This window comes from Pteropus medius, unplaced genomic scaffold, assembly GCF_902729225.1.
Source record: "Pteropus medius unplaced genomic scaffold, Ma_sr-lr_union100, whole genome shotgun sequence".
NCBI classification, from domain to species: Eukaryota; Metazoa; Chordata; class Mammalia; order Chiroptera; family Pteropodidae; genus Pteropus; species Pteropus medius.
The window spans coordinates 32,387,810-32,397,150 of NW_024347791.1; the positions used below are offsets into that span (position 1 = coordinate 32,387,810).

A 9,341-nucleotide genomic window follows, 5' to 3' on the forward strand; every position below is an offset into this window, starting at 1 on the left:
GGGAGCATAGATATGAATAAGTGTTATGTCTTCTTGGTGCATGATTCCCTTTACCATTTTGAAGTATCGTTCTTTACCTTTTTTTATGTCGAAGTCTATTTTGTCCAATATTAGAACTGCTACTCCCACTTTTCTCTGAATGTCATTTGCTTGAAATGTCATTTTCCACCCTTTCACTTTCAGTCTGCATTTGTCTCTGGAACTGTTGTATTTCTCCTGGAGGGCCCATATGGTTGGGTTATGTTTTTTGTTTGGTTGGTTGTTGTTTTTTTTTTTTTACCCCATCTGCAGCTCTGTGCTGCTTTTTATTGTTGAGTTCAGCCATTTACATTTAGGGTAATTATTGAAATATAAGGTTTTCCTATAATCATTTTATGTTTTCCTTTCTGGTAGCTCAGTGTTTCCATTTCTTCCTTGTCCTTGTATGTCTGTTTTTTGTTTGTTTGTTTGTTTGGGTTTTGGGAGTTTTCCCTCTGGTCTTTTTTGTTTTATGTTACATACTTTGGATCTGAATATTTGACATGTGGTTACCATTACAAATATGTAGAGGATAGTGTATATATATATATATATATATATATATAGAGAGAGAGAGAGAGAGAGAGAGAGAGAGGAGATATATATATATATATATATATATATATATATATATATATATATATATATATATATATACTATTCTCAAATATCATATATATATATATATATACTATTCTCAAATATCATATATATATATATATATATATATATATATATATATATCTCCATTTTCTTCCGTGTGTGCCTTATCTCCATTCTTCTTTGTGAATTTGAATGTTCATTATTATCTGGCAATAGCAAATCTCTTCTTATTGTTTAAGCTTTAATATCCTATTCTTAATAAGGGTTGCACTCCTCTGCTTCTCTATGCCTGTTAGTCACCTTACTCATAGTTATATATTTTTATGTCATTTTTTAAGGTGAGTTGACCCCTTTCTGTATTTCCTGTAATGCAGGCCTCGTAGTGGAGAATTCCCTCAACTTTTCTATATCTGTAAAGGTCTTTATTTCTCCTTCATATCTAAAGGAGAACTTTGCTGGAAACATTATTCTTGGCTGGTAATTCCTTTCACTTCATAGTTTGAATATTAGGCTCTACTCTTTTCTTGTTTGTAAGGTTTTTGATGAGAAGTCTGAAGATACTCTAATGGGTTTACCTTTATAGGTTACTGTCTTCTTTTCCCTGGCTGCCTTGAGAATTCTTTCTTTGTCATTATTTTTTAATCATTTTTATATAATTTTTCTTGGAGAAGATCTTTTTAGGTTGAGGTGATGAGTATTCTGTTATCTTCTTGGAATTCAAATTTGGGAAATTCTCATCATCTATTTGTCTGATAATGCTCTCTGATCCTTTTTCCTTTTCTTCTCCTCTGTAATACTCATTATTCTTATGTTGACTTTCCTGATGGTGTCAGCTAGTTCTTGTATTTCTTTCATTATTTTTCATTCTTTGGTCTCTCTCTCTTCTTCCTTCTGAATTTTTTCTAGATTTCTGTCTTTGATATTACTGATCTTTTCCTCCATATGGTTAACCTTATTTCCTAAGCTTATTATTTTATTCTTTGTCTCTTTTTGCGTTTTTCAAAAAATATGGAAAGTTTCATGAATTTGAGTATCTTCCTTGTGCAAGGGACATGCTAATCTTCTCTGTATTATTCTAATTTTATTATTTGTGCTTCTAAAGTGAGCACAAATTTGTTCTTGCTTGCGACTCTATGCATTTCCTAGACTTGTATGTCTCTTTCTTTTGCAAGGTGAGGGAAATTTTCTTTCATTATTACTTCAGTAAGTTCTCAATCCCTTGTTCTTTCTCTTCTCCTTCTTGTACCTCTGTGATGTGAGTGTTGGTATGTTTGATGTTGTCCCAGAGGTCTCTTAAACTTTGCTCATATTTTTCATTGTTTTATCTTGTTGCTATTTCAATTGGGGGTTTTCTGCTACCTTGTCCTCCAACTTGCTGATTCTATCATCTGCTTCATCTAATTTGTTGTTGGTTTCTTGTACTATATTCTTCATTTCAGTTATTGTATTCTTCATTTCTGACTGGTTTTTCTTTATGGTTTCTATGTCCTTTTTTATACTTACCATCTCTCTGTTGAAGTCCTCACTGAGATCATCCATTCTCCCTCTAAAGTCATTAAGCATACTTATAACCAATGTTTTTAACTCTGTCTCTAGTAAGTTGCTTGCTTCTATTTTGTGTACTTTTTTTTTATAGAGTTTTCTCCTGTTGTTTCATTTGTGGATTCTTTCTTTTCTTTTTTTTTTTATTTTTCCATTTTAGGTGCTTCTTTATGTTTATTTCTATGTATTAGGAAGATTTGTTATATCTCCCACCCTTGGTCAGGTGACCTTATCTAGTAGGTCTCACTGATCACCTGTGCTGGGGTCTCTTGGCATGTTTCTTATGTGTGTTGTGTGTGTTCTGCTGCAGCTAAGCCCTGATTGCTGTTAGCATGTCAGTGGATGTTATTGACTCTTAGGCTGACTGTGAGTATTGGCCATAACCACAAGATATGAGCAGCTGTGTGGGGTTTGACCTTCACAGTGAGATTTGCCCCAGGAGCTTCATGTACCTGTTGAAACCACCCTTTGTGTGTGCTGCTTATGGGGCTAGCAGGTGGTGTTCTGTATGATCTAAGACCAGCTTCTAGGGGTGTTGGTTCTGTGGCTAGTTGGTAGAGGTTCCCGTAATGGCTTTGGTCAGCCTTTTCCTTTGATTGCTTGGGGCTACCTATAGGACCTAAAGGCAATCTGCTGATGGTTGCTGCCTCTGCTGGATCTGGAGGTAATTGTGAGAGACCACACTGTGAGCCATGGTTGTAACTGGACCTGGAGTGACGTAGCAAAAGAACCAGGGCACCTCAAGGCCTGAGGATGCCTTCAATTTGCCCATAAGATTCTACAACTGAAAAGGCCTTTGGGTGGTAAGTGAGTTGGGTGGAGCGGGACCCAGCGAGTCACTAGAGTAAACAGCAGATCTTACCTGGCCAATGAATATTCAGGTTTCATCCCAGTGCTAAATTTGTGACTTCCTATAAAAGTCTCAGATCACTGCCAGGGGAGCCGCTGCCCACCTTTGGCCTGCAGATACCTGAGATCTTTTTAAGAAATGTTGCTTGGGGCGAGGCTTGTAGCCCACCACTGAAAATCTCTCCTGGGATGTACAGGCTGGGCACATTCCTTATGAGCTGATGGTTGTTATTTGCTATCAAATCCACATCCCAGGTAAAGAACAGGGTGGAGCTAGCTTCCTGGCTATGGTTTTGCCACAGGTTTTTTGTAGGCTGGGTTGGATGGGGTCTCAAGGAGACATGAGGTGGAAGGAGCAAATCTTAAGCCAATACAGATTCAGAATTGTTGTCAGTCCTGAGTTCGTGGGCTCTCACAAGTATCTAAGAACACAGCAAGGCCAGCTGTTATCTGCCTCGGGCCCACAGTCTCCCACGATATGCCCAAGAGACACCTATAATTTACTTTTTAATGCTAATTAATCATATTTCAAGTTAATCTAATTTAATGAATAAGCCTTGAATTTTTGTAATGAATGATATACACAACTTTTTGAAAGAAGTAAGTATACTCCTGAAAAATAATTTTCCATTATTCTTCCATTACCAGGCAATATACACCTAACATTAATGACAACTACTGAAGCGAATGGGCTATATTTGAAAGTCTTTTACAGCAATGCAAAAATAAAATACTTGTAAATAGAATAACAAAAAAAGTAGAAAAGTAAGAATCAGAGTGCTTAACTTATCAGCCACATGATTTTGACACTTAAAGTAATATCAATGGACTTCAGTTTCTTGAATTGTTTAATTCTGAATATTATCATTAACAAATTTTATATGTTTAATTTTAAAAAAAATCACCATGAATAAACAAAAAAATACTTTATAGATTTCTAACTGGGAATGACTATGACTTCAGGTTTCTCTATGTGGACCATTGCATCATATTATTTATAGAAATATAAATGAAGAAATTTCAACACTACCTACTTGCATATTCATCAGTTGGATATGGAACTGCCTTGCGAGCTGATCTTGTTTATTCGCTCTTGCTTTTGCCAAGTGTGTTTTTGTATTTAAACTTGTCTCATTGGAACCTGACTGGAATAATTTTGAGTGGATGGCATATCAAGTTTTAATAGATACATATGAGTTACTATTATAATTAATTCAGGCTAGGAAGTTCATTAAGCTGCATAAGGCATACAGATCCAAATATTCTAAGAATCATCCAAAGATGAATTATTCCCAATGGAACCGAAGTAGTTTCTTTAGTCAAAACTCAACTATTATTAATTTCTTATTTACTACTTTGACACAGGCTCATCTTATTTATAACATTTCCAAATGATCATTTCCAACTGAGCAGGTAAATGTGATATATTCTTAAGTGTTTAGGATCTTAGAGATTGGAATAAATGAACAACAAAGTCAATGAAATGCTTATTACTTCAAACCATTACAACCAAAATCACATGAATTGATATTTGAGTGGAAAAAAGGGGAATAACTCTTTAATCTTATATTCTCAAGAAATAAATTTACCAGGACTAACCATGTTTGGGATTTTAGCATATTAAAACCATTCTAATAAACTGGAGTTTTCAATTAAGAGTGATGGAGATGTCAAATATAAACTGTACTTAGTGGAGCTAAAATATTTTAAGCATTTCTTGGGAAGTAATAATCCTCTTTACATGTTGCAATAACAAGATTCTTTTGCAGATTACCTGCTAAAATCTTTAAGGCATAAATTCAATGACTCAAGTGAATTATTTTTAAATGTTTTATTCTTAGGAAAATGATTTCTTTTTGTCACATTTTCTATGGATGTGCCTGCCCCCAATTTTTTTATTCTCTTATGGAGAGAAGTTTTAAGATAGTGTGCCTTCTCTCAGTCCCACAAGATCAAGATATGTGCTGAGGGCCTCACATTTCTTTTTCCCAAGGTAGTCCCCTGAAATGTTCAAGGCTGTGTGCTTTCTACCAGTCTTTCAGAGATGAACTGACTACTGATATCAATGTGCTTTCTGTGGGGATCTGTGCTCCACTTCTGCAAAGATTGCACACACTGTGGAAGCTAATACACATCATATGTTGGAAGCTCACATGTGCTGTCTCAAGGGCATATGCGAAGTGCTGAAGGTACATGTCAGCTAGTTATGGGGGGACTGCAGGTGAGGTATTCCATGAAGTTCTTGGAAACACCTGTTGGATGAGTTTGTTTTCAATTTTTCAGATCCATGTTGTCATTGTTATGATACCCCATCCTTTTTCTCTGTTCTTAGTTCTCCTCAGATCACATAGCCTTGCAAATCTCTTTAGTGATTTGGTTGGGGCAAAACGCAAGTGCCTTCTTAGGCAATGTTTCATGAGGCTGGTGAAGCCCTATAGCTCATGCTATACAAGAAATTATAGATTGAGTTTATCTCTCTTGGCAATGAGCTATGCTGCCTTAGGGGAGAGATGACATGGGTAAAGAGATTATGTTCTTCCTTCTTTTATGTTTCTTGAAGTTTTGCATCTGTTCTTGGAACTCTCTCCATGAATAGTTCTTTTTTTTTTTATTTGCCATTTCTGTGGGGGTATGATGGCTAGAATCTTCTATTCTGCCATCTTGCTGATGTCACCAATGAACAGTTGTTTCTTCATTTGTCGTGGGCTTTTAAGGTACTTTTCAGGGAGAGTTTTTTTTTTTTGAAATTTTCATCAGTTAGCGATTTTTTCATTGGTGAGGAAGTCTGCGGTGCCCTTTATGACACCATTACAGAAATATTTACCTTTTGCTTTCTTTTGATTAAGATTTTCATGATTTTTTTAATTCAATTTACTTTCATTCTGCCTCTATGTTTATATTTAAAGTGAGTTTAATGTAGGCATCATATACTTAGGTCAATTTTTAATATACTTTTTAAATCTGTCTTTTTATTAATGCATTTTGACCATTTACTTTCAATGCATTTATTGATATATTAGGATTAAAGTTTCTATTTTATTTATTTTTTGTTCTTGATTTTCTTTTGGTTATTTGAACAGTTTTTAGGATGCCATTTTGATTTATCTGTAGTTTTTTGAGTTTACATATTTGTATAGCTTGTTTTCATAGTTGCTGCAAGTATTCACTTTATATACAAATCTTATCATAGGCTACTGGTGTAATTTGACAAGTTCAAATGAAATATAGAAAGCTTACTTCCCTTAACATTCATTTACCCTTTCTTGTTTATGTTTGTCTTAATATTTCCTCCACCTACATTTAGAATGACATCAGATAGTGTTATAATTTTTACCTCAACCTTTAAACATAACTTAGAAAATGCAAGTGGAGAAGGAATATCTATTGTATTTAATTCATATTTTTGCTTACCACATTCTTTTTTCCTTTTTTTTAAGTTTCAAGTTTTTTTTTCCTTTCCTAGTTTCTTTTTAGAGATTTTCCTTTAGACGTTCTTTTAGAATAGGTCTGCTAATGAAAAATTATGTTAGTTTTACTTCATCTGAAAAAATCTTATTTATTCAATTATGGAGTATATTTTTACTTACTATAGGCATCTGGATTGACAATTCTTTTATTTTAGCAACTGAAAACTCTTGTGTCATTTTCTTCTGGACTATATTGCATTCAAAGAGCAATCCAATATCTTTCAAATTGCTTTCCTCCCTATAGTAAGGTATTATTTTCTGCTTATTGCTTTTTAAAGATTTTACTTGTCCATCAAATGCCATGAAACACCAAGGTGACAAGGCAGGACAGAAAGAAAATGAAATATCTGCAGAAAATAAACAAAGATATATAAATACGTGATTTAAATGACAGAGAATTTGAGATTGCAGTTTGAAAAAGAAACAAGAAGTTGTAAGAAAACACTGATAAGCAGTTTAGTGAACTTAATAACAAAATCAATAAACAACAGAAATACTTTGACTAAAAGATTGAAACTTTAGAAAAAGACCATCTATAACATCCAGAGCTCAAGACACAATGAAAGTATTGAAGAATGAAAGAGTGAGCTTAAGAAATAGACCAGACCAGATGGAGGAATTAGTGAAACCTGGAAATGACACACATTGAAGAAGAGAGAAACTTGAAAGTGAAAAAAAAAATAAAATTAAAGACCTCTATGAGAAATATCTGACACCATCAGAGAGAGTAATATAGGAATAATGGGTATACAAGGAGAAGAGAGAGAGAAGGAAACAGAAAGTTTACTCAAACAAATAGTGGGTGAGAACTTCCCAAACCTTAGAAAAAACTGGATCCTCAAATCCAAGAAGCAAACAGAACATCTGACTATCTCAGTCCAGAAAGACCTTCTCCAAGACACACTATATCAAAACTGTCAAAAATTAGTGACAAAAAAGAATTCTCAAGGCAGCCAATAAAAAGTTGGTAACCTATAAAGAAAATTTTATTAGATTATCAATGGATTTTTTTCAGCAGAAAGTTTACCAGCTAAGAGGGAGTGGAATCAAATATTCAAACTGTTGAAAGAGAAAAATTGCCAGCCAAGAATAATATATCCAGCAAAGTTCTTTTTCAGATATGAAGGAAAAATAAAGACCTTTTAATACATACAGAAGCTGAGGAAATTTTCCATCATGAGGCCTGTATTAAAGAGAATGAAAGAGGTTATATCATCTAAAACGAATGAACAAAAATATATAAAACTATGAGTAAGATGACTAACAGATGGAAACATAAAATTGCAACCCTTATTCAGAATATGATACTATACACTTAAATATTGCAAAAAGGTTAAAAGAATTTTAAAAAGCATTTTAAAAAGAGAAGATAATTTAAAAATTAAACAATTAAAAATAAAAATAAAATAAAAAGAGAAGATAATAGCTACTGCAACTCAGAAATGAATTCATAGCAAAAATAAGGATAAATTGAGATAACAGAAAGAAAAGAGAAGAGAGAGTAAAGATTTGAATTTGCAAAGGGGAATGGAGATAAGACAAATGCTGAAGTAAAAGTACTACTATATATATTAAACTTTCTTTTACATAAACTTAATGATAACAAAACACATAAAAGAGCGAACAGAGGGAAAATAATATAATATCATTAAATTAAAATAACAGACAGTAACATAAGGGCAAAGAAACAATGGAAACACTGAGCTATCAAAGAAAAACAGATAAAATGGCTATAGGAAAACCCCATATTTCAATAATCACCTTAAATGTAAATAAACTGAACTTACCAGTAAAAAGCCACAGGATAGCAGGTTGCATCAGAAAACAAAACCTAATCATGTGCAGTCTTCAAGACACACATCTCAGCTGCAAGGACAAATATAGACTCAAAGTGAAGGGGTGGAAAATAATACTCCAAACAAATGGAATCCGGAGAAAAACAGGTGTAGCCTTACAAATATATAATAAACTAGACTTCAAGATAAAAGATAAGGGGAGACAAATATTGACACTTAAAAATAATAGAGAAGACCATACATAAAGAAGATATAACACTTATCAATATTTATACTCCCAATCAGGGAGCACCAAAATATATAAAGAGACTACTAACAGAACTAAAGAGGAAAACTGACAAAAAAACCACAATTGTTGTAGGGAACCTACAGCTATGACTAGATCATCCAAAAAGAAAATCAATAACTAAATAAAATCTTAAATGACACATTAGATCATTTAGACATAATTGACATTTACAGAGCCTTTTATACCTAAATACAAGATTCTACATTCTTGTCTAGTACACCTGGAACATTCTGAAGGATACAGTATATGCTATAACAGAAAACTAGCTTCGAAATTTTAAGAAAGTTGAAATTATATCAAGCATATTCTCTGACCACAATGCTTTGAAAATGAAAATCAACTGCAAAAAGAAATCAGGAAAAACCACAAATATATGGAGTTAAAGAACATGCTACTAAGTAATGATCGAATCAAAAAGAAGTAAAAGTGGAGATCAAGGGATACATAGAAACACATGAGAATGATAATACAATAAGTTCACAAATAACCTAACATTACATTTTTAAAAGCTAGAAAAAGAACAAATGGAGCCCAATGTAAGCAGAAGGAAGAAAATAATAAAAATTAGAGAATTAAATGAAATTGAGAACAAAATGACCAGAGAAAAAATTAGTGCAACAAAGAGCTGTATCTTTGAAAAGATCAGTAAATCAACAAACCCTGGCTAGACATACTAAGGAAAAAAGAGAAAAAAATAAATGAATAAAATCAGAAATGAAATAGTAGTAATGACAGATACCACTGAAATACAAAGGATCACAAAAGAACACTATAAAA

General features: G+C 33.2%; 1 non-coding gene across 1 annotated transcript; it reads right to left on the bottom strand.

Annotated features, from left to right (window-relative positions):
- Positions 1–1,623: 1,623 nt before the first annotated feature.
- On the bottom strand, positions 1,624–1,730 carry LOC120615311 (U6 spliceosomal RNA). The gene has a single exon (XR_005656225.1). It is a non-coding gene; the product is annotated as a U6 spliceosomal RNA (small nuclear RNA).
- Positions 1,731–9,341: the final 7,611 nt, after the last annotated feature.